The sequence below is a fragment of the Mus caroli genome, chromosome 4 (assembly GCF_900094665.2).
Source record: "Mus caroli chromosome 4, CAROLI_EIJ_v1.1, whole genome shotgun sequence".
In the NCBI taxonomy this organism is placed as follows: Eukaryota; Metazoa; Chordata; class Mammalia; order Rodentia; family Muridae; genus Mus; species Mus caroli.
In genome coordinates this window covers 127,707,264-127,733,411 of record NC_034573.1, presented here as the reverse complement: position 1 = coordinate 127,733,411, position 26,148 = coordinate 127,707,264, and the positions used below count along the sequence as shown (strand labels likewise).

At 45.3% G+C, this 26,148-nt stretch overlaps 1 protein-coding gene across 7 annotated transcripts in view; it reads right to left on the bottom strand.

Moving 5' to 3' along the window:
- Window positions 1-26,148, bottom strand: part of Eif4g3 (eukaryotic translation initiation factor 4 gamma 3) — a 208,565-nt gene that overhangs the window by 150,636 nt on the left and 31,781 nt on the right. For all 7 annotated transcript variants that reach the window (XM_029476718.1, XM_029476719.1, XM_029476711.1 and 4 more), the window contains exon 3: window positions 10,251-10,326. The gene's annotated coding sequence lies outside the window, so the exon portion shown is untranslated. The remainder of the gene's footprint in view (window positions 1-10,250; window positions 10,327-26,148) is intronic.

The window sequence follows — 26,148 nt, the reverse complement described above, 5'->3', positions numbered from 1 at the left end:
CGCCTGCCTCTGCCTCCCAAGTGCTAGGATTAAAGGCGTGTGCCACCACCGCCTGCCATCTTGCCATCCCCTAGTTTCTTTTTCTGCAGATGAGAAAAAGGAACTGTCCTGCAACGGTACAGGTTTGAGTAGCTAGCATGGCTACCATCTGCAGAATAGAAGTTTCACGGGGACTCAAGTGGGCCTTGCAGAACTGTACACTGGTCAATCTGGACCGTTCTCCTTCAAACAGTCTCAATCCCATGTCTGGGGACTCACTAATGATACCTCGACTTCTCCCAGACTCACAGCCCATTGCCCTGATGATACAAGCTCTAACTATTGCATCACTGCCCTCCTGCATTGTACTCAATAAACTACTTTCCTTAACCTTAAAACAATGAAAAGTGCAGGCTACCATGTGCACCTGTGTACTCCGTTAACTAATGGATGCTTCATAATATTGGTACAAAATTTGTTACCAACATATAAACGGGAGTTTAAAGTCTAGAAAGACAGTGTTAGATGGAAATGATTGGCACTCTAGTTTTTATTTTCATTCCTGGGAGAACAGGAGGGGTTTAGTCTAACGTGGTGGTTTGCAGTGTCCCAGACTAGAGGCCTTGGTATCACCTGGGAACTAGATAAAAATGCAACAGTGAGATTCCAGCAAGTTTGAAGCAGTGCTAGCACTGTGTCCCAGTGTCCTGCCTGCTGTCTTCAGCCCACAGAACTAGGTCATAAATAATCCATACAGCCTACTAAACACACACATGCTATCCTGGATGACCACCGCGCACCAACATAGTCCGCTGCTACAAACATTTAGGTGGGAGCTTTCCTCCCAACAATCATTTCCTTGGCTGCCTCAGTCTACCCTCTCCTCATCCTACATCCCTGTAGCCCTGCAATCCCGTCACCTTCGGAAAAGTTCACACTGGGTTATGAGAAAAGCTTGAAATCCCTGGGGAAGAATGCAGTCTACAGAGCCAAATTTTCAGATAGCTAGGAACTCATGTCTTCAAACTAAGAAGCTTGTCAGCATGACAAACCCGATGCAGGCCTCTGACACTGCGCAGTGAATGTAGCCTAACCTTTCCTTAGGCACACAGTTATCGTTATAATTATGCAAGCTTTTAAACATAATTTTTGGTTATGTTTGTTTTGAGACAAAAACCTCTCACTCTATAGACCAGGTTAGCCTTGAACTCTGCGATCCATCTTACCTTTGCCTGCTGGGAACTGAGATCAGACACAAAAGGTCACACCCAGCCATGTTCTGCACACACTATCTACATGCACTGAAGCTGCACCTTCACTCTTACAATTCACGCCTATATCCAACCAACATACTATTTCAATGTTCTTTAAGTCCCCTAGTGTGTTCCAATGTCACAAGCCTATGTACCCTTTTCAATTATATAGTTTCTGTCTTGTGCACAATTTCAAGCTAAATCGCATCTCAAGAGATTGTTTCCTCAACTCCACAGCGTGCCTCCATGGCTGGGCATCCATATTTTACTAACCGTAAAAGACTGGAAGGGCACTGTTGGCCTGCTTCTAACAGAACTCCATTCTCTCCTTTCCTTTAGGACGAGCAGTTTAAAGCCACAGGTACCTCGAAGCGGGTACTTCAAACATGACACAAGCAGACTATGGCAGGACACACGTGAGCTATCTGTGTCATCTGGGACAGGAGTCAGCTTTTGTTAAGTGTTGCCGGCTTTTATTTTCAGCAGACGTCAAAACTATTTCTCTTTTCCAAGTCTCTCCACTGCTCTTCCCTGGCTGTGAGGGTGTTCTATGTTTCCAGTCAGGTCTAAGTAGAGGGAGAGAACCCCCTTTTCTACCTCCTCTTCCTCCTCCTCTTTTTCTTCTATGGAACCTACCCAGGGCATGACAGGAGGCACCCAGGTGGTGAAGAGAACTCATGCCTGTTAATCGCAGCACTTGGGAGTTAAGAAACAGACAGATCTCAGCAAGTTCAAGGCCAGCCTAGTCTACCTAACAAGTTCCAGGCTATCCAGGTCTACTTAGTGGGTCCCTTCTTTAAAAACAAGCAAACAAACAAGAGGAAAGAATCATGCCCACCAAACCCTGTCTGGGCCAAACATTTCCTGCTGGGATGATACACCTTGTACAAGAACACAATTAGCACTCCAGATGACCAACTTCCAGATACACTGTAATAATTTCTCTTCCATAAGCCAGAACCTATCAGAATCATACATTTCAATACTATGCCTCTTTCACATGTGTATGCATGTGCATGTGTATAAACTTCATGGGAGGCAGACACACACACATGTCTCTGAACAGGACTTTTAAAGTTTAAGGGAGCGTAAATAATTATTTCATGTGGCTTCCAAGTTATATTATTAAAGAACTGCTTATTGAAAGGAATGTGATGATGAACAGCTTTAATCCCAGCCATCTGGGAGGGAGAGGCAGGAACGTCTCTGGGAGCTTGTGGCCACAGTGGTTTACACAGCAAGCTCCAGGATAGCCAGGACCACAGGGACCTGGGTCAAGACGCAAATTAAACAAAGAAAAAAGAATGGAGGAGCTGAGAAAGTAGTCCGGAGGTTAAGAATACTTGTTACTCTTTTCATTCCAGAGGGACCCAAATTCTGTTCCCAGCATTCATGTTAGGGAAGCTCACAGCCACTTCAGTTCCAGGGGATCTAAGGCCCTCTTCTGGCCTCTGCAGATAAGGCCATACACATGGCTCACACACACAGACCCATGCATGCATATATATTTTTAAAAAATTCATCTTGAGGGGCTGGCAAGATGGCTCAGTTGTTAAGAGCACTGACTGCTCTTCCGAAGGTGCTGATTTCAAATCCCATGATGGCTCACAACCACCCGTAATGAGATATGGCACCCTCTTCTGGTGCATCTGAAGTCAGCTACAGTGTACTTATGTATAATAATAAATAAATCTTTGGGTCAGAGCAAGCAGAGACTGACTGAGCGGAGTTAACCAGAACGAGCAGAGGTTCTAAAAATTCAATTCCCAACAACCACATGAAGGCTCACAACCATCTGTTCAGCTACAGTGTACTCACATGCATAAAATAAATAGATCTTTAAAAAATAAAATAAAAAATTTTTATCTTGAAAGAATAAAAATGTACGCTATGTAAGTGGTGGCACACGCCTTTAATCTAAGCACTCAGGAGGTAAAGGCAAGTGGATCTCTGTGAGTTTGAGGCCAACATAGTCTACAAATTGAGTTCCAGGACAGCTACACAGAGAGCTACACAGAGAAACCCTGTGTCAAAATAAAACAAAATTGTACCAGTGGTTTTACAGGTCTAAAAATTAACATATCTAATGGATATTTAGAATCTGTAAAAACTAAAGAAATAAAATGCCCTTCTATAGAAAGTTCTATATGGGAATGGAACAGTCACACAAACAGTTCACACCTACATACACACTCAGCCTTGAGTGCTTGGGCCCTAACTCAGAGCCAGCCACTAAGCAAGGGCTCCACCATGAACTGTGATCCAGCGTCACAGGAAACACAATGGGTGGAACCTTAATCCTGTTCACACCTTGGCTGGCAGAGTCCCAATAGCAAGACATGTTCACAAAAGCAAGGTCCCAATTACAGGTAAAGATGGTGCCTCCATCATGCCCCCAGCTGATGATGGTACGTCTATTCCCCAGATAATACACCTTCATTTGGCACAGCACTAACCGTCATCCAACTTCAAGGCCCTGTGTGACCGATACTGCTCCATGGAGCTGCTCTGCCTCTGAGCAAAGATTCTCGGGACATTTTATAAAATGGCGCAGGGGGTGGAATATTCCACAGGCTAAAGCAGCATTCTACCAAAGCAAAGAGCCCTGGTGCAGATTCTCCCTACTCCTCCTAAGAGCTGAAAGCCATTCCTAGCTGGCATTTACCAGCAGAGAGAGCACGCCTTCACATCTCCACGGTTAATCCTTCTTCTGAAAGAGGAAAAATCAAGCAAATCCATATTAAATAATATTTTAATTAGCTCTCTGATTTAACATTTAATGAGAAAGCCACATTAAATATTAACAAAGAATGTAAACTTTCATAAATGTCATTAATTAGCAGTTACAAAGACAGGCAGAAAAGCAGATCTAGACTGCTAATACTGAGACTCTGAGTCCCGAGGTGCAGGGACAGAGTACTCTACAGAGACAGTAGTCACGAGCGGTTTGGTGGAGAGCGTGCATCATGAGACCAGAGTTTGGATCCCCAGTACCCACATAAACACAGTGCATGCTGGCACACATCTGAAACCAACATGGGCAGCACAAAAAACGGGCACTCCAAGAGTTTCCTGGCCAGCCGGTCAAGGCGAAGCAGTGAGTCCCGGGCTCAAATGAGAGACCTTCTCAAACGACAAGGTAGGAACTGAGAACAGAACATGCTATAACCCCAGCACTCGGGAGGCAGAGGCTCTCTGCTCTATAGTGAGTTCCAGGGCAGCCAGCGCTACATCATATAAAGAGCATATCTTAAAAACTAACTAACTAAACAAAGAAGGAAAAAGCAACTGTTGCTTTCAACAAGCTCAAGCACAGGTTCAGTCCAGGCACTTCCACACACAGACATGCGTGTGCACACACATAGAATGAATACACACACACACACACACAACAAGCTCAAACACAGGTTCAGTCCAGGCACTTCCAGCACACAAACATGCGTGTGCACACACATAGAATGAATACACACACACACACTCAGTCAGAAAGGGGGAGGGGAGTGAGAGAGTGTGAGTGTGTAAGTGGGTTATAAAGAGGCCCAAGACACCCGGTTGAGACAGGAAGGCTGCCCTGAGTTTGAGGCCTGTCTAAGACACACCCACTAAGGAGTCTCCGGGTTCTCACTGAGTGTATCCTGGGCTCTCACGCCTACACTTCCTAATGTGCACACTCTGATGTGCGTGGTGCACTTCACATCAGCTTCAGCTCAGCAAACTGTGCAAACAAACCAGTGCCCCAACTGGGTTAAAAGCAATGGACAGTTATTCCGTGGGGAGACAGCACAGGCAAGCCAACTTCCACGTAGCTGGATGCTCCAAGACCTGACTGAGCAAGTTCAGGTCCCTCGGCAGTAGGACTACCACTGCCAGCCTACCTACTCAATATGCAGCGGCTATAGGAAAAATCGTGGAAACAAGATCTTTCTAAACATTCCATCCAGCTACAAGATACGAGAAGCATGACCTAAATGATATATAAAGTGCAAACTGCTTATAAGGATCAAAGCTGACAGCATCAAAGACATTCTCTAATCTTAAAGAGCAACTTAGCACACAAGAGTCTCTCTCTCATAAGCAATTAACGGGAAAAGTTTCCAGTTATTCGAAAGAGACTTCCACCCTGAGAGCAGTCGTTATTCAATTACTAAGTATGACTGCAATCACATCACACACTAGCTTAATAGTCAGAAAACTAAATTTCTCTTAATACAGAAGACATATGCTATGCACGGCAGGCTTATCTCACAGCTCCTACTCCAGAAAGTTATCAATGAACACACCACAGAGAACCAGTGCCTCCTGAGTGCCCTGGTGTGGCAGTGCCCCTCTCTACAGTTTTTCAAGTACTTGTTTGAATGTTCATGGTTCATTAATAGGACCAATCTCTCAAATTTGATTTATCTTTGATAAATACTTCAAAGACAAATTTGTATAAACCAAGTTAAAATAACTAAATACAAAGAACCCAGCTAACATAAGAAGGCATTGCAGAGGCCTGTCCAACCCTGGCTTCCTTCTGATGAGCAGCACCGCTTCAACCTGAAATGACTGCTCCTAATCTAGGGGAAAGCAGCCACTACATACGCAGAGTGTGGGCTTTAAACAGTGGCCAGGAGTACTATTGTCTTTCAAGGAATTTAACCAACTCAATCCCAGTGACATACGGGCACCACATGGCATATGTGCACCATGTGCCAAGGCAGGAGAGGATGACAGAGACGTAGGCCAAAAGAACCTACAGAAAAATAATGACCAGACACAAAATCCTGTTGCTGAGATGGGGACTAACGACTGAGGGCTTCCAGTCACATAGCTCCCTCCCTCCTCAGTAGCAAGAATGTGCACAGTACTCTACAAGTGATGAGTGGGAAACCATTAAGAATGTAAATACTTCGCCAGGCATGGCAGGACACACCTCTAATCCCAGCACTCAGGAAGCAGAGGCAGGAGGGTCTCTGTAAATCTAAGCCAATCTGGCATATAGAGCAAGCTCCAGGACAGCCAGAGATAGAAAGTACCACTCATGTAAAACATACAAACTAACAAACAAACAAACAAACAAACAAACAAGAAAGATTATAAATAATTCATTAAAAATGCCAGCACTCCAGAGGCACAGGCAGGCAAAGCGCAGTGAGTTTAAGGCCAGCCTAGTCTATATCTCAAGTGTGTGGACAGCTAGGGATACACTGTAAAGCCTTGTCCCAAAGTCTAATAAATAAATGTCATTTTTAAACTGGAGAAGAAACCAGCTAGTAGGAAGCCTAAGGCAGCAGGATTGCTTCACCCAACAGATTAGACCTCTTAGGCAATGCAGCAAGAACTAGAGTATAGAAACCAGAAATACAAAACAAAACAACACACAAAAGAAAACAACATCGCTATTCCTGTTACTGCTGCTGTTTTGGGTTTGATTTTTGAGACAAGGCCTCACTCTGAAGCTTTGCTGGCCTGGTATTGACTATGTAGAGCCGTCTGGCCTCAAACTCAGAGATCCATGCGCCTCTGCCTTTGGAGTACTGAAAAGAAAGACCTCAGCTAGCACAGCAGGCTGAGAACATCATATTTCAGGATAGCTGTTACTGCTTGAAGTTCCTCCCCTCCTAGGAGAAGCACAATATACAATGTGCACATGGTGAATGTACCACAGCAACTCTAAGTAGTAAAAGTCAAATAACTCACAAACAAATCCACAACGGACAGTCAAGCACCTCTATGCAGGGGAAGAAGGCTCAGTGGGCAGCAGCCTCCCTCACTGTCATCCCGTCAATCTCAGAGTTCTCATGGACTTGTCTTCAAAGTGTGAGTGTACATACTGTCAAAGTCTTACTCATGAGGAATCCTAATAACATGTTTTAGGGTACTTCACCATGAATCCCAGGCTGGCCTTGCCTTAGAGACAGACAGACAGACAGACAGACACACACACACAGATACACATACACACAGACACACATAGACACACACAGACACACAATCTAATGTTGGGATTACAGGCACATATGGGCAACACACTTATTCTTTGATTTATTAATTTCATTTTCAGAAATATATTCTATAAAAATCATCCAAAACACAGGAATTTTAAAATTCAGCTATTTTATAACAGCAAAAAAATGAAAATCACCTAATGCTCTAATACCAAAGTAATACCTGCTTACAGGAAGCTGACTTGTGTCAATAAATCCTTCTCAGAATGACCCCCAGTGGACAGGACCAACAGGACTAGCTTCCTCAAGTCAGACTCCAGAGAAACGACACACTTTCTCTTACACAGCACAGTAAAGACATCCGCAGGCCCTACTGACTTTATTATAGGAGACAATAAACATTCATTACTCCCCTGCCAAAGTACAACACAATCATCTTGTGTCTGGAAAACTGTGGTCTTCTGAACAGGTTCATCCCCATAAACTCATGTGTTTGAATGTTTGGCCCACAGGGAATGGCACTATTAGGAGATATGACCTTATTGAAGGAAGTGTGGCTTTGTTAGAGGAAGTATGTCACTGTGGAGGCGGGGCTTTGAGGCCACACATACGCTCAAGCTCTGCCCAGTAAGGAATCCAGTCTCCTCCTGGCTTCCTACAGATCCAGGTATAGAACTCACCTCCAGCATCATGCCTGCACTCCTGCCTTCACACTGCCATGACAACAACAGGCTAAACCTCTGAACTGTAAGCCAGCCCCAATTATGTTTGCCTTTGTAAGAGTTGCTTCAGTCAAGGCCTTTACTCCAAGTACTACGGAGGCAGAGGCAGGGGGATCTCAGTTTTGAGGGCAGCCTGGTCTACAGAGTTAGTGTCAGGACACCCAAACCTATTCAAAGAAGCCTTGTCTCGAAAAGCTTGGTCATGGTTATCTCTTCAGAGCAATGGAAACCTGGCTAAGACACCAACTGACCAATGTCTTTCCTGACCCTCCTGTGTCTCACTCGCCTCCATCCTCCATTCCCATGCTGTAGCTACAGCGCCAATTTAAAAGGCAATTGGTTCTGTTTCTCTTTACCCTCCCTTTGTATTCCATTAGACCAGGATGGAGCTCTAAAACCTCTATGTGCCCCATATTTCCCTGTGTGATCTCATGTCCCACATCCCATAATTCCCCATGTAATCTCATGTCCTATACCCCATAATTCCACATGTAATCTCATGTCCTATACTTCATAATTCCCTGTGTAATCTCATGTCCTACCCCCCATAATTCCACATGTAAACTCATGCCCTACATCCCATAATTCCATGTAATCTCATGACGGAAGTCCAACATCTCTCCATGCAAACATGTACACTTTGAAGCCTCTGCTACCCATGGCCATCTCAGGGGCTCTGTACTGCAAGGTCTTTAGCCACCAATGCTCTTGCTTTTCCTGGCAGTATGGCGCCTGAATCCAGAACAGCGCACACGCTGGGCAAGGATCCACTAAGTACCTCAAGCTAGCCTGAGACTAGAGTCTTCCAGCCTTGGCCTCCGCGTGCTGGCATTACAGAGTGCACAGCCATTCCAGGCTTTCTAGACCCTAAAATGCCTTTTCAAAGAAAATCTCTACCCATTTACCTTACTGTATTCTACCAAAGCATTTAATACAAACACCTAAACTATGCGAAGCCTTTCTTCTGTTTAAAGACAAAAGGCCCACACACTTCTCAGTGGCAGGCAGGCAGGCAGGCAGGCACTACCGAGCACTTCCCCGGCCCTGGGCTCACTCTCTAACACTGGCCCAGAGCAACACCGACTCAGAACTCAGCCATTACTACACAGGGATAGAAGGCAGGAAGAATGGGATTATTACTCAGTCTCTCAAGTTCTCAGAGGTTCACGGGAGAACTTATCACTTTAGCAAACGCATCTTCTGACTGAAAAGTGAACCTTCTCTTATCAATTCCTCATTCAACACAATTGATATCAATCTCTTATACTCACTTCCCAATATTGATGCATATTTTATATGTAACCAGGGAGGGGAGGGGAATACTCATTTAAGAAGGGGAAACTGAAATTTTTCTTTTTTTCCTTTTTTTTTTTCCTTTTTTTTTTCGAGACAGGGTTTCTCTGTGTAGCCCTGGGTGACCTGGAACTCACTCTGTAAACAAGGCTGGCCTCTGCCTCCTAAGTGCTCGGATTATAGGTGTGTTCCACTGTGCCTGGAAACACTCATGCTTTTTTTAAAAAAGGAATATTCAATAAAAATTTACAACCTGGGGGTTGGAGAGAAGGTGCAGTGGTTAAGAGCACCCCTGGCTGCTCTCTAGAGAACCCAGGTTGGCTTCCCAGCACCCACACCACAGTGTAAACCATCTGTAACACTAGTCCAGGAGGGTCTGGTGCCCTCTTCTGGCCTCCAAGGGAACTGCACACATAAGATATATAGTTATACATGTAGGCAACATGCATACACATTACAAAATAGTAGTGGCACATGAGAGACAGAAGCAAATGGACCATAGATCAATAAAGTCAAGGCCAACCTGGTCTATAGTCTACAGAGAGTTTCAGGACAGCCAAGGAACCTTCTCTCAAAATACCAAAAAAAAAAAAAAAGGAAGAAAGAAAAAAAAAGGTAATTTAAGATCAATTTATTTAAACTAAAAAAAAAAAAAAAAAAAAAAAAAGGAAGAAAGAAAAAAAAAGGTAATTTAAGATCAATTTATTTAAACTAAAAAAAAAAAAAAGAAAAAAGAAAAAAATCTTTCCAAGGCAGCGGAGGCCTGTCATCATGGTGGCGTGCCTGAGCATCTAGTACATACATTTACTATATGTCCCCAGGGTTTAATCCACATGTAGGAAAGGGGAAGGGGAAAGGGCGGGTGTGGAACTACAGTGGATCACAACACAATGTTCATCTCAGGTCTCCTCCTTAGATCTCAATGTGAGTAAAGGTTACCTGGTCACATAACACGCACTGGATTTCACTGGAATTTTGTTGAATCTTCCACCTACAGCCCATGTCAATCCGATACTGCCAGGAACCCCAGGCACTGCATTCACAGCCAGCCTGCCAGCCACTGGGATGCTCACCGTGCTATAGACTGCAGAGACCGTGGGCGGGAAGAGCCGATCCTCCAAAGGCTGCTGCACCGGTCCTCGTGGAATTCTGGAAGGCGAGCGAGTTAAGGAACAGAGAACTCAAGCAGAACTGCTCAGCAGTGGCAGAGCGTCCTGCCAGGGACCCACTCTTTGTACCTAACCTTTGGCCCTGGACGCTTACTCCTCCCAAGAAACTGGAAAACCAACTATTTCACATCTCCTGATGAGATTAGTTCCATTTCTCCACATTGGTTTCCACCCACTGGACATGAAAACAAGGGCCAGAGCTCTCAAAACTATCCTGAGATTCAGCCACCGTTACAGAGGAGCAAGCAACACAGCGCACAGCGAGGAAAGCAAGGTCAGCCAACACCGGAGAGGCTGCCTTGGTTTAAGGCTAAGCTGGAGAAACGGTTGACTGTGTTCCCCTCTGTTCTAATCATACAAAGGGCAGGACAAACACACTTGTTCCCTTGTTTTCTGTAGTTGTTGTTGTTGTTATCCCTATAAATCTTTTTGTTTGTTTGTTTTTTTGAGACAGGGTTTCTCTGTATAGCCCTGGCTGTCCTGGAACTCACTCTGTAGACCAGGCTGGCCTCGAACTCAGAAATCTACCTGCCTCTGACTCCCAAGTGCTGGGATTAAAGGCATATGCCACCACTGCCTGGCCCTATAAATCTTTTTTTTGTTTGTTTGTTTTAAGATTTATTTATTTATTATATGTAAGTACACTGTAGCTGTCTTCAGACACTCCAGAAGAGGGAGTCAGATCTTGTTACAGATGGTTGTGAGCCACCATGTGGTTGCTGGGATTTGAACTTCGGACCTTTGGAGGAGCAGTCGGGTGCACTTACCCACTGAGCCATCTCACCAGCCCCCTATAAATCTTTTAATTGAGCTAATTACCCTCCAACAACCCACCAGCTTTCCATTTGAAAAATCAGGTACTCCAACAGTCACTTAAAATATTTCAGAACACAAAGAAAACGCTGCATTAAGAGAAAGAAGACTCATTTTCTTCAATTTCCAACGGGAGATAGGAGCCATCCCAGCCAGTGTGGCTATCTGCAAGAGTACTGCTTCTCCAGTCTGACATCTGTGAGAGTGACAAAGGCCACAGCACTGTCTCTGCATGACACTGTTACATGGCCAGGTTATGTGCCTTCTACAATAGATACAAATGATACAAATTATTTTACCTTTTTTTAAAAAAAGATTTATTTATTTTATACATATGAGTACACCACCACTGCTCTTTTGCTCTCTTCAGACACACCAGAAGAGGGCACCAGATCCCATTACAGATGGTTGTGAGCCACCATGTGGTTGCTGGAATTTGAACTCGAGACCTCTGGAAGAGCAGTTGATGCTCTTAACCACTGAGCCATCTCTCCAACCCAATTATTTTACTTTCACATAAAAATAAATAAATAAAAAATGCCAACAACCCTGTAACCTAACTCCAGCCAGTCACTTCCTTTTTAAGTAATGGATTATAAACCCCAAATGAAAAAAATTCCCTCAACAAAATACTTAATACTTCTCATATAAGGTTTCTTTGTGATTCACTGAGAGAGTGTGGGAGACAAATCATGAGCTATGAACAGGTACGATGGCTTACAACTGGACGCTCAGCACTGAGGAGACAGAGGCAAGCACGGTCACAGAATGCGTTCAGTTAGGCCGGTCAGGGTTACACAGTGAGAAATCGCTGAGGAATTGAGACCCTCACTGTCTGCGCTCAGTTACTAAACACCACATGGTAGCTCAGACTAGCTCTAACTGCAGCTCTACAGGAGCGAATTCCTTCTTCTCACCTCCACAGGCAAAAGAAATGCACGTGGTTTGCATACATACACTCATACAAACATATACATACATACAAGCAAAACTCTCATACATATGAAATGAATAAATCTTATAAATAATAAATAGAATGAAAGGAAAAAAGTCGTTTTCTGTTGTACTGTGCTGTGTTTTGTGCTTGATTTTTTAAGAATGACTCTTGAGTTGCCAAAGGCTGACTCATTAGTAGATTCTTTATATCCAAGCAGTCAGCTCAGAAGACTGGAAACAAACAAACACACCCTGTGCTTTAATCATTAAAATGTCTAAAGAGACTATAGCAGTCTCTAGACGTTCTTAAACTAGCAACCTCACACAACAGCTAAACACACTGTCCACGTCCCCACACAAAGCCGTAAACGCTGTGCTGGAGAGGAGCTGAAACATCACAGAAAGGAAGCGCCTCAGCCAAACCACTGGCAACATGCACACCACTCAATCCACATGCACAGCCCACACCCACTGTATGTGCACACACTATACACATACATACTCCACACAAGCCATTTTACACACAACACAACACACATACATACTGCATATATACATATATATATATACACACACATATACTATATACATACACTATACAAAGCACACATTATACATACACACATTTTATACACAATCTACCACACCACACCATACACACACATCACACACTATGCTATGGCTCTTGCAGCAGATGGAGAGTGAGCCACACGACTGCTCTACTGCCAACAGCCATTGCGTTTCCAGGAAGAACTAATTCTCACGATGGGAGAAGAGTTCTCCAGGGAGTCCCTAGTGTTCTGCCCGAGAAGCTGAGCCACTCAGGACTTCTGCTCTCGGTTCCTCTGCTGGTTAATCAGATGACTGTAATTACAGGATTGCTAGAGACATCATTTGCCCATGTTACAGGAACAAATATTCTTCCTGTTTCTACAAAAAATGCTGATTTCATTTTTATATTCTGCAAATTAACAACAACAAAAAAAATACCGTTGACTGTTAAAACAAAACTACAGTTCTATTTAAAAACAAACAAACAAAGCCCAGGGAAATAAAAGAATCAATCGATGTAGCCCAAGCCTGGTTCCAAATCCAACCAAGGAAAGGAAAGGAGAGGAAAGGGGAGGGGAGGGAAGGGGACGGGACAGGAGGGGAGGAAAAAGGAAAGAGGAAGGAAGAAAGAGGAAAGAGGAAAGAGGAAAGGAAGAAAAAACAAAAAAACGAGGGCACTGGGTGTGGTGGCTACAATCCTAGCTCAGGAAGAGGAGGCAGGAGAGTAGCCTGGACTGGTCAGAGATCTTGCCTAAAAAGATAAGCAAGAGAAAAGGCTGGAGATGCGGCTCAGGACTGAGTTCAGTTCCCAGCATTCACATCAGGCAGTGCAAAATCACTCCCGACTCGAGCTCCAGAGGACCCGACATCCTTTTCTGGCCTCTGTGGGCCCCTGCACTCATGAGCATGTGTGTGTGTATACACAACTTAAAAAGAAAGGGAAATGAACTTAAGTGCAATCCTCAGAAACCCTAAGCAGATACTTCATTAACTTGAAGCTTAACCCACCTCTTTACTAAAAACCCTAGTTGGTGTGTCGGCGCTGCTGGGTATCTATCCACTCAGAGGTGAGCTTTGGAATGAAGCATGTGAAGTGATTTTAGAGCTGACTAGACTTAGCCTAAGACACAGGCTCTTTATGCTTAAAAGTATTTTCTTTTTAATTTTTTAAAGATTTTAAATAAGGTTTATTTGTACTTGTGAGTGTTTGCCAGGTAGGTGTGTGTAACATGACAGAAGACAGCTGACCTCACTCACTCACTCACTCTCACAGCAACATATGGCACACGAGAGACACACGTGTACACATGAGAGGCACACATGTACACACAAAAGCTAAGCAAAAACTTCAATGTATTTTTGTTGCTGCCGGTGTTTCACTCGAGAACAAATGCACACACACACACACACACACACACACACACACACACGCAACATGAAAATAGAAACCCTTCCTGCAGCTACTGAAACTGTTCTGACCCAGGCTCTACGCAGCACAGGCAGGCTGCCTAGGAAACCCATAGGCTCTCCCTGGGCTCAGGCCAGAGCCTCAGCAGCCTGGCATCCACAGTCAAGCACCTCCGCATCCAGGAAAACCTAGCGAGTCAGCCAGAGGCACACTGTTCCAGGAAGCAAGAGTGCCATGCCGCACTAACTCAAAATGGTCACCCAATGGAGTCATCAAAATCCAAAAGGGTTTCATTCACACTGACAGAGAGCCACTGTGTGTTTGAGAAAGGAAGTATGATTACTCATTAACAAGTAACTAACTAACTGATACAGCCTCTGGCCTGCTGTTTAGTAAAGAGCCAACAGGGAGTGGCTCTTCCCGCTGCGTGCCTGGGGTAGCAACTCTATGGCAGCCTCTGGAGCACAGCCAACCTCACCTGACCCTGGGGCCTTCCCAAAGCACGCCCTACTCACAACAGCTCAAATCACCAGCAAAACAAGCTAAGGCTCCTCGCTCTTCTGATCACCCAGCTTCGTTCTTCTCTCTAGCAATGTGGTAGGCATACTGAAGTAGCTAAGCACAGGCCTCACCCACTGCTCCCAAGTGTTCCTGTTGGCCGTTATCGGCTCCTTCAAACACCTCAAACCCTTGAGTTTGAGAGTATAGGCAGCCCTAGATGGTAAATGGGACAGATCAATTCCAGACTAATGGAGAGAGAGAGAGAGAGAGAGAGAGAGAGTGTTACCACACTCCTGACACTGCCCTGGCCTCAGGAAGCAGGCTTCTTCCTACCCACAGTGCATGTGGGTCAGCCCCTCAGTTATTCCGCTTACTGCCAGTGACGGCCGGCCACCAGGAGAGTCACCGCTAATGTCAAAAATGCTGTGGATCTCCATGGAAAACTACAGAAAACAGTAATGCCTAGCGCAGAGAGTCACACGTACTGCCGACAGCACTGAGCCCAGTAACCGGCACAGAGAAAGCACAGAGGCAGACACTCACCCAGCTAAGAAATCGAGGAACTTGGCTTCTGCCCAGCAAAGTTCAAAATGAGGCCCAATACTCCAACCAATGTCAACATAACAAATTTTACCTTGGGCTTAGGCACACATTTACACACTGGTTTGTATAACATGGAGGTAAATTTCCACCTAAATTTCTATTATAATCCCATCCTGAGATTAAGTGCCAATAAGTCACCAGGGTTCAGAGTCTATTTTGTTTGGTCTTTTTAGATGTTTTGATTGGGTTTAGTTTCAATTTTTTAAGACAGAGTCCTGTTACATGGCCTACACTGTTGTCAAGTTCACCACAAAGCCTGCACTATCCACCCTTCTGCTTCAAGTCACCCCAGGCTAGAATTACAGGTCTGAACCACCACACCTATTTCATCAGCATTCTCCACCGCTACCCATTTGCAGACTTACAGGAAATCTTTAAACTGGGCCTGGTGGCAACCAGCTACCGTCTCAGCACTCAGAGATGAGGCAGATCCTGAGTCCAGGCCAATTTGAACTACCTACAAGACCCTGTCTCAAAAATAATTTTTTTTAAAAAAAAAGTAAGTTTGCCACTTCAGATTCTCCAATATAACTTAAAAACATGGCTTATCAGGACCAGGGGACCTAAGTTCAGTTCCCAGGGACCATTCTGGGCAGCTTATAACCACGCGTAATTAACCTTAACTCCAGCTTCAGGGGGAGCCAAAGCCTCTGGCCTCCACTACACCTGCACTCAAATGCCTAGATGTGTGTGTGTGTGTATGTGTGTGTGTCCATGCATGCGCGTGTATACACATGCATGTGTGTTTGTGTAAGCACACAAAAACACAAATCTTTTATTAAAAATGAACTGAAATAACACCTGACCCTGCTGACCGATTCTTATATCTCATGAATAAATACTAAGCATAGCAATGAAGTCACGGAGCTGCAGCCACACAAAAACAGAATATTTGAATTTTAAATAATAGAAAATAATTTGAACAAGACCAAGGCTCAGTGTGTGGCGCCTCCATGCAAAGGGTTCCTTCCGTGCCCAACTCAAAACCAGGGAAGACCTCACTTTATATTGACTTCGAGAAATCTGATTTTACTTTTGCAACTGTGCACCATTAAATAAAGAGGTCAACTTCTCTGTTACAGATGCAACATGCAGCCTACGAGGTGGGGGTGGTGTGCAGTGGGCCAGTGCGAGCCCAACAAAGGCCCACACAGCCGCTCTGCAGAGCCCCACCATGAAAGCCCTCTCTGTCTTTCTGGTGAACACAAGTCCTTTCAATGTCACAGTATAGAGTTTAAGAAAAACAAAAAAAGGGCAAATGAAGAGGAAGATGGGTCAGCTTCTGTAGGGACATCTCCTCGAAACAACTAGGCTGAAGGTCCATGAACACGGGAGAGCTCTGCCAGCGGGCAGCCAGAGAGCGTGTCTACCACCAGGGAGCAGGGAGAGAGACTCCACTCCCACAGCCTCTCTGGAGCTCTAGCTAGGAGCTGCAGTTTTGTTTCCCACCCATCGTTTCATTCAGAAGCACAGAGTGCACTGTCATCTATCTCTGTGAGTGACTTGGGACCCATAATCCCATCAATTTTGCTTGATGGGACAGCAGAAGGCTTAACATCTGCACCAGGTGTTTCAGAAGACCACATCCCCAAAGGCTTAACATCTGCACCAGGTGTTTCAGAAGACCACATCCCCAAAGGATTAACATCTGCACCAGGTGTTTCAGAAGACCACATCCCCAAAGGAACCTCTCTGAAAAAATTCTCAAGACTGCAGTTGCATAGCACAGCACAACCTGACACCACCAACACCCACTAACCTTATCGCTTTTAAAACAATAAGCAAGCTTTGGTGTACCCCAAGTGTTCTAATCCTACAGGAGCTAAAGCCTGTAGTAGAAGTAGGAGAGACCCTTCGAGTAGCTACAGCTAGCAAGCATGGAGACAGCAGATTCCCTTTGGGGCTGTAAGCAAAGACTCATTCTCTACTGTTAGGTTAAGGCCAGAAATGGTGGTGTGCCTCACATCAGCCTTCATGGATGGAAATTTTCAGGCTCCCTCTCCGTAAGATTTTATAAATGCATATGGACAACTTACGGCAGCCTCAAGACAGCTCACCTGGGAGACCAATCAGGTGGCAAGATCAGGTTAAGTAAAACCTACTAAAGGTTACTAGACCCGTGGCAATTACAAAGTTTTCTGTCAGAGTTAAGGAAGAGTGGACTTCATCTTCTGGTATAAACTGGATATGAAGTCACAACAGAGATGTAGAAGAGATCCTGAAATACACAGAGTAAAGCCATGGCTAACACACAGGAAAACGGGAAAGGGGTAAAAAGGCAGAGAGCTGGAGTGACCTCCTCAAGGCCACACAGCTAACTCCTGTGATGGCCATAGTAGAAAGCCAACCAAGCCCATGGAGAGTTTGCAAGCTCATCTTTATGGCTTCACGACCTACAAATGTACTCCATAGTAAGTACTAGGTCAACCAGGACTGCAGAACAAAACCCTGCCTCAAAATAAAAAGCATTTCAAAAGCAAGGCAAAGAAAAGTAAAGACACAACCGCTGTCTAGAGCTCACAGCCATGCTGTATTCCTCAGGGTTCTTCTAAGCATCACTGTCACTACTGAAGAAAAGACTCCGTCATACCTACAGCACAGTAAGCAAGCTCTGGGGAGCGCGCGCCCCGTCTGAATCCCCAGGCACCACTCCTTAGCTGCTCACGTATCTTGCAGAGAATGTCTACACATACACATCCTAGCAACGTCTAAAGGCTGCTTCTAAAATTAGTCATGTTCTAAAATGACCCAAAATACCCAATGACTAGAGGCTTAGAAGGGAGAAATGGCTAAGACATGGGTCACTGGCAAGTATGAAAACAAGGACAGCTGGATAAAGGTTCTAAGATGGGGTGGGTGGGGGTGACTTATGCCAGCAGGCAGAGGCAGAGGCAGGAGGATCTCTATGAGTTTGAGGCCAGCCTGGTCCATACAGCAAGTTCCAGGTTAGTGAAGGCTACATAATGAGACCCTAGGTAAAATTGAAAAGTACTTTAAAGGTAAAAGGAAGCAAGTAAATGTACCTGGGTGTTAACTGGTTCATCACACCAGCTATTGATTTCTACACAATGGCACCAAATACAATATACACTGGATAAACGACGCTGTCCCTTGGACAAGTTATATATAATCTATTAATCTTAGCAGCCAGTTTCCTTTCTCTGGTTTGCTCAGCTCTGCCCTGTTCCAGGAATCATACCCTCACAAAGGGAATCGGACCAGCCCCTAAGCTAGCAGCAAAGCAAATCCCACCTTTAAGTCAGCACATAAAAACTAAGGTGGCCACATCATCGCCACAATATGTATGCCCCAACAGATGAAAACTCAGGATGCAAATCTGTTTGTTTTGGGAAATGGGGGACAGTCACTCTAATGCCTAGGCTCAAGCAATCCACCTGGCCTTGGCCTCCTGAGAAAATGGGTACAGAAGCCGGGCGTGGTGGCGCACGCCTTTAATCCCAGCACTCGGGAGGCAGAGGCAGGCGGATTTCTGAGTTCGAGGCCAGCCTGGTCTACAAAGTGAGCTCCAGGACAGCCAGAGCTATAAAGAGAAACCCTGTCTCGAAAAACCAAAAAAAAAAAAAAAAAAAGAAAATGGGTACAGGCATATACCTCCATGTTCACTTAAAACAAAACAAAACAAAAACAAAAACAAAAAACAGTTTTAAAAATGCACAATCTAGCCGAGCAGTGGTGGCGCACAACCTTTAATCCCAGCACTTGGGAAGCAGAGGCAGGCAAATTTTTCTGAGTTCGAGGCCAGTCTGGTCTACAGAGTGAGTTCCAAAACAGAAAGGGCTACACAGAGAAACCCTGTCTCAAAAAAACCAAAAAACAAAATAAAATAAAAATAAAAATGCACAATCTAACTGACCAATGGGACATTCAAGACTATATAGTATTGTACATAAATCTCACCATTTCATGTAACCCAAGATATACTGCAATATAAGGGCAAAATTGTGCATTTTAAAGTTAGACCTGAACTGCAACCCAAATCCACTGCCAAGCCTGCACATCCTATTCTGTACAGGACAGACAAGTGGATTTGAGACAGCGTCTCAGGCAGCCCAGGCTGCCTCTAACTTATTATAAATCAAGATTTTCTTGAACTCCTGAAGTTTCTGCTTCCACCTGCTCCCAAGTGCTAGGATTACAGGAGTGTTTACCATGGCTAATTTAACATGATAGTCTTACGCAAGCCAGCACATGGGAGACAGTCAACAAATGGGAGCATTTACAATCACACTATTAGTAATTCAAAGCAGGAGTTCTCAAAGTGTGTTTAAATTACTTTACTTTGGCTTTGTTTTGAAGCAGGATCCCATAACAAACTGGGTTTACCTCAGACTTACGATCCTTCAGCTTCAGTCACCCAAGTGATCACAGATTCATAAGAAGCACGGCTCCTACACAAATACTTTACACACAAAAGCAGCCACTTTGCAGAGATTTTAGTATGATCTAAAGATATTTAATATAAATACATATTCCACTCCCTCAACTTACAGGTGCACACATTAGTTGAATTTTTTGGAAATCTGCAAACACAGCATTGGTAGAACTAAAGTTGAGTAGGAAAAGAAAGGGAAGAGCACACCTCCCTTCCCACTGAGCCTTGTAAAGAATTCACGCCTCAACCCCCGGCCAGCAGAGGGGTCCTACAGGCTGCCTGACAGTGGATTCTAGTGGCACGCACGCACGCACGCACACACACACACACACACACACACACCAACATGCATTCAACACACTGCTTCCTTCACTGCCCTGTTAAGTTGGCACTGCTGTGGCCCAGCCTCAGTGCACAGAGACTCCAATGAGAATGGCAGCTTCCCTCACTGCTCAGCTATGAAAGTCTTTTAGTTTGAGTGCAGTTGCCTCAAACTGTGTTTACCTGCCAGCTACACAATTTGGAGTCACAAACCTGTAAGTACAACCCAGATAGCTCTGAAACAAGAGCATCCCAGCCTGCTAAAGCTGCTCCCTGAATGTCCCCCACAAAAGATGGGCCGCGCTATGCAAGAACTGATGAGATTGGCGTGGCTTTCGGCATCACTATTGACTTTGATACAGTGAACAAGACGCCCCACACTGCAACTCTGAGGGACCGAGACTCCATGAGACAGATAAGGGCAGAGGTCTCTGAGCTGCCCAGTGTAGTCCGAGATCTGGCCAACGGCAACATTACCTGGGCTGATGTGGAGGCCCGGTACCCACTCTTTGAAGGGCAAGAGACTGGCAAGAAGGAGACAGTAGAGGAATGAGAACAGCTGGCAGCTTGTGACCATCGTGCTAATAAATAACTCATCATGTCCACTACACAGCATTGTGGCTGCATCCAGGGACGGTTTCTCCTCAGTCACTACTTGATTTTACCCCCACAATTAAAGTTGAAGGAATTCTGAAAAAAAAAGATGGGCCGCATCTTGCACTTGGCCCTCAAGTGTTTCCTTCCTGACACTCAATCTTCACACCTGTCCAGAACCCCAGTGAGCCACACCCAACAACCATAACTTCCCCCACTCCCTCTCTGTACAATTCCACTGTGTCCCATATCCACGACTATGGGGAAGCAGGGTTAGAGGCTGGAGCCGTGGTTCACTGGTTAAGAGCACTTGGTCCCAGCACCCACATCACAGAGCTCACAATGGTCTGTAACTAAAGACCCACAGGATCCAATGCCCTCATCTGTCTTCTAATGGTACCACACACATAGATAGAACAAATAAACAGAACATCTTTATAAATAACATTATTTATTTTATGTATATGAGTGCTCTATCTGCATGTACACCTGTGTGCCAGAAGAGGGCATCAAATCCCATTACAGATGTTATGAGCTACCATGTGGTTGTCAGAAATTGAACTCAGGACTTCTCAAAAGAGCTCTTAACTACTGAGCTATCTCTCCAGCCCCAAAAATAACATCGTTAATAGAGAAGGTCCGCACTGTAATTCAAACTGTAATATTAATTTTCTTGGATTGATTGTCAAGTGTCCAGGTGTAGTGGCCCATATCTCTAATCTCAGAGGGGAAAGGCAGAGGCCAGTGGATCTATGAGTTCAAGTGGTCTACTCAGGTTGTCAGCTTTGGCAGCAAGCTGGCTGGCGGCTGGCTCCAGAACCCACTTTTGAGCTGAGTAAGCCACTCACTGTTGTATTTGCGTCCGTGTTCCGTGTGTGCGCCTGAGTACCTGGTTTGGGCACGAGCCCGGCCTCTGTCGTCCTCCCGTGGGCCTGTCCTAAGCTGAAATGAGAGCCTTGTGACCCGAGCTTTGCTGCTGCTACACAGCAGGAATGGTTCACAGCAAATGGAGCCGCAGACTAGCTAAGGCTCCATAGAGACCCTACGCCAATAAAATAAAATAAACAAGTAAACAACTTCCTAAGTAAACGGCACGGCTTCCCATGCCAACTGCTCCTCTTTGCATACGGCCTGGCTTTTCTACTTCTGTCTTCAGTATCTTCCCCAGTCTCTATCAAGGATAAATTATCTAAGAATTTAATAGTTGTTCAACACTAGTCTCAAAAGACCTGCAACTTTGTTAACATTTTCTTTCCTGTGTGTCGGTGTTTTACCTCCATGCAGGCATGTGTGAGGGTGTCCTGGAATGGAGCTACAGGCAAGAATGAGCTGTCCTGTGGTTGCTGGGAACTGAACTGTGGTCCTCTGGAAGAGTAGCCAGTGCTCTTAACTGCTGAGCCACCTCTCCAGCCCAACCTGGAACATTGTTTCTATCTGCCCTAGGTCCCAGTGACTCCAAGGTTTCCATGAGACAAGGAAGGCACTGAAGAGTAAAGGAATCAAACAAAACTAACAGTGGCCACTACCACCCAGCACAGCGCAGCGCCTATAGCCCCAGCTCATCAGTAGGCTGAGGCGAGGGAGCAGCACATTTCAGCCCGGCCTCAACTACAGTTAAACCCTTAATGAGTGAAAGATAAGAGAAGAACGAGAAAAGGAGGCAGGGACACAGCTTAGGCAGACAGCACTTCCTGAACATGCAGGGACTCTGGGTTCAGTCTCCCATCCTACACAAAGAAGGACACACTGTGACCCCCTCTAGGATGAGGCTCAGTTGACTGCTTGCCTGACATGAAAGCCTGGCTTTGATCCCGAGCACTTCCCAAACTGAGCATAGTAGTTAAGGCTTGAATCTTACAGAAGTGCAGGAAGGAGGGTCAAAAATTCAAGGTCAGCCTCAGCAGACTAAGGCTAGCCTGTGCTGTGGAATATTCAGTCTCAAAAATAAACATCCAAGAACCAAAAGGGGGGAGGCAGGTGAGAAGTCAAGTCTGTCAGAACATCTGTGCCAGCATCAGACTTCCACTTGCTGGCACTAACTAAAGTGAAAACGGACAGAGGACTCAAACTACGTGACACTGGACATTTTAGTTTCAAGTGAACACAAACCTGTATGCATAAAGAGGTCTGACAGGTTCCAGTGATGCCACCGTCTGCCACACAGATCCCTGGGAAAGACAAGACACTCACCAATGGTATCAGGCCCTGCAGACAACAGCACACTAGCCAGCAGGCTCTCCAGAGAAAACTGCTTAGGTCCATAGCTTGCTTTCTGGTCGTCTAAATGTCAGTGAAAGGGGTGAAAACGCAGCCACATGCCCTCCAACAGACATCTTTTTTCAAACCCAAGGTGTAGGGCACAGCTTTCAACAAACTGTTTCCTTCAGCATACTCAAGGCAGCTGCCCAAGCACTGCAAGGTCAATCCTGAGTCTAGCCTAGAACCACAGAACATACAAACGATGACAGGGACTTAAAGGACAGCCATTCACTACACCAATCCTGTACGACTGGACAGAGTAGCACTTGAGAGGGGCAAGGCACACCAGTGCCTGAGGATGGTGCCAAGATCAGGACAGCATGCAGGATCCCTCTGAGCTGGCAAACAGGCTTACTCCATCCATCCATTCTGAGTGACACTGAGACCAATCAGAGCTGCAGAGAGCATGGCCTGATGAGAGGAGGGGTCACAGACCAGGTCCTAGAGGCTGTGTGGGTCTCTCCACAAATTTCTGCTGCTCCTCTCTGCTCCTTGTTTGCCTTGGTGCCAGCAGCTCCTCCACACTCTCCCTACCAAGACAGAGCCTAAGCAAAGCCAAGCTCCTGCTCCGACAAGAGCTGTCTGTCTGTCTGTCTGCTCAGCACCTGATGCCCAAGAAGGGGCAGACTGAGGTGAGAGGTGAGACGGGAGCCTTCAGGAGGCTGAGGGAAGCCTGGAAGAAGTGAGATTTCTTCAGAATTTTGAAACCTCTAATCATCCCATCAAAGACCTGCTGGTATCTATCTCTATTTCGGCTTTTCAATTTTTCTGGATGGGCTTTCATAAAGGAAGCATAAAAAGCGACATTTATTTCTGCCTAAACAGTTATGCCACCATACTTGGCCTTTAATACTTTCAGTAAATAATATTTTCACATAAGTTCCAGCCAGAAATATTTTCATTATGGCTTCTTATTTACTGAACTGTTTTCTCATTGTTATTATTTAATACCAAATGATCAAAAATCGACTTCAGATCGATCAGCTGTTTCAACATCAAAGTTAGAAAGAAACTCAGCAAGTGCTTTCAAGAGCTGAGTCCAGACCGTCAGTGTTAGCTGCTCCCTGGTCTCAACAAGGTGGCAAGAAATTTAAATTTAAAGTCCTAAAAAGCTAGACGAGGGAAACGAGTTGGCAGAAGAATTTTTTCAGAATTTTGTCGTGGCATACAACTGGAGAGATGGCACCTAAGCTCTGAAGTAGCCTTTTATTGGTAAGTACTCCCTGAGATTTTATGGGGTTGTCATTTTGAAGGATTCTCAGAGCCTTTGCTAACTAAGTCTGGAGACATGCCTGGCAAACCTGGAAGGCTGAGTACCAGGAAGGCTGAGAATTGCATACATAAGAGACAGGTCTTTCAAGACAACCCCTAGATTAAGTAAGAAGTTTTGGTATGCAGTAATTGGCTTGCTAAAATTTTTGGCTTTGCACAAGTTTTCTTGTTTAACAATAAAAAGAGCTTCCAAGAAGGCTATCGGTGCCCAGCCCTTCAGAGACTGATTCCCAGCTGCTTGAAATTCATCCTGTAGTGTCTTTCATCAACTGTCCTAAAACACCGCAGGGCTCATGTACACAATAGTCATGAAAGTAGGCACAGGCCGGGCAGTAGTGGCGCACACCTTTAATACCAGCACTCGGGAGGCAGAGGCAGGCAGATTTCTGAGTTTGAGGCCTGCATGGTCTCCACAGTGAGTTCCAGGACAGCTAAGGTTATACAGAGAAACCATGTCTCAAAAAACAAACAAACAAAAAACAAAAAGAAAAAAGAAAAAAAAAAGTAGGCTCAGAGTTCACACATCCATGCGCGCGCACACACACATACACACACACACAGCGTATGGCAGCAAAGACAAGAGACAGCATCCAAGGCACAAGCTGCCTACCTAGGCCATCAAGTTCAGTGAACCGTCTGGTTTCTAGTGACACACATGAACACACATACATGAAAACATGCAAACCCAAAAAGTTCCTCAAGAGATGGCCTGGCAGGTGCAAGTGCTTGAAGCTTTATCAGAGGACACCAGCTCAGTTCCCAGCACCAAGATTGGTCAGGTCACGGCCACCTGTAACTCCAGCTCCAAAGCATCCAACACCCTTGGCTTCTGCGGGCGCCTACCTGCATACATGTGGGATGTGCACACAGAGACACACAAATGGGCTGGTGAGATGACTCAGTGAGTAACGGTGCTTGCTGCAAGTCCTCTTGGTCTGAGTTTGGACCCCAGAACCAACAGGGTGGAAGGAAAGAACTGGGACCTACAAGTTATTCACATGTATGAACACATGCACAAATACACTCACACACACACACACACACACACACACTCACTCACATACTCACACACTCACACACACACATGCTCACATGCTCACACACATACACAATGTAAAACTAATAACCAAGTGCTCTAGTTGAGTGTGCCATATGCTACAATAGCTAGCACTGGGCTGGGTGGAGCAGCTCAGGGGCACAGCACTCCACTGCCTTCATCTTTATCATCACTGGGAATTTCCCCAGTGTTTTTATAAAAACAGACTTTCGGATCTGGGCGGGAACATGGGACAGTCCCGGGTGAACGGTGCCTACAGAAGAGACCCAGAGGTGGCTCAGTGGGCAGGGCTCTCACTGCTCTTCCAGAAGGCCTGCATTTGGTTCCCAGCATCCACATCCGACAGCTCACGACCACCTGTAGTAATCCAACACCCTTTTCTGGCCCGAGGCAGGCACCTACACCCACAGCATAAACTCAGGGACACACAGAATTCTAAAAATGAAATAAAACTAAACATTTTGAATTTATTTATTTATGTAATGTATGTGAGCACATTACCACTCTCGCCTCTAAAAACGTTTTCTAAAGGAGTTACACTGAGGGGACTTTAGAGACTGGAACAAGAAACAAGGAGCCCCGTCCTATGAGCAAGGCCTTCCCAGAAGCCCGTAACCCATCAAGACAAGAACAACACAAGACAAACAAGCCAGGCTCACCTCACACCTCACATCACTAACCCAACAGAACCGTGTCCATGGCGTCCATGCCTACACACACGTTTTTACTTCACTTCTACTGTTCCATCAGCATCTGACATTTAATCTAAACTTGGGTGACACACACACAAAACAATAGGGCAACTAAACAGCCCGGTAGTAAAGACAGGCATGGTGACCTCATGTCAATCCCAGAATCCTCTCAGTGGAGACAACTGCCAACAAGCCTTCCTCTAACCTTCACATGGCATGCATGTGTTTACACACAAGTTCAAAAACTAAACGTGAAAACAAAAACCAAGGGGAGACAACTCACTATAGTTAGCAGGAAAAACCTGATAAAGCCAGACTCAGAGACAGCCCAGGGGTGTGTATGTGTATGTGTGTGTGTGTGTGTGTGTGTGTGTGTGAGAGAGAGAGAGAGAGAGAGAGAG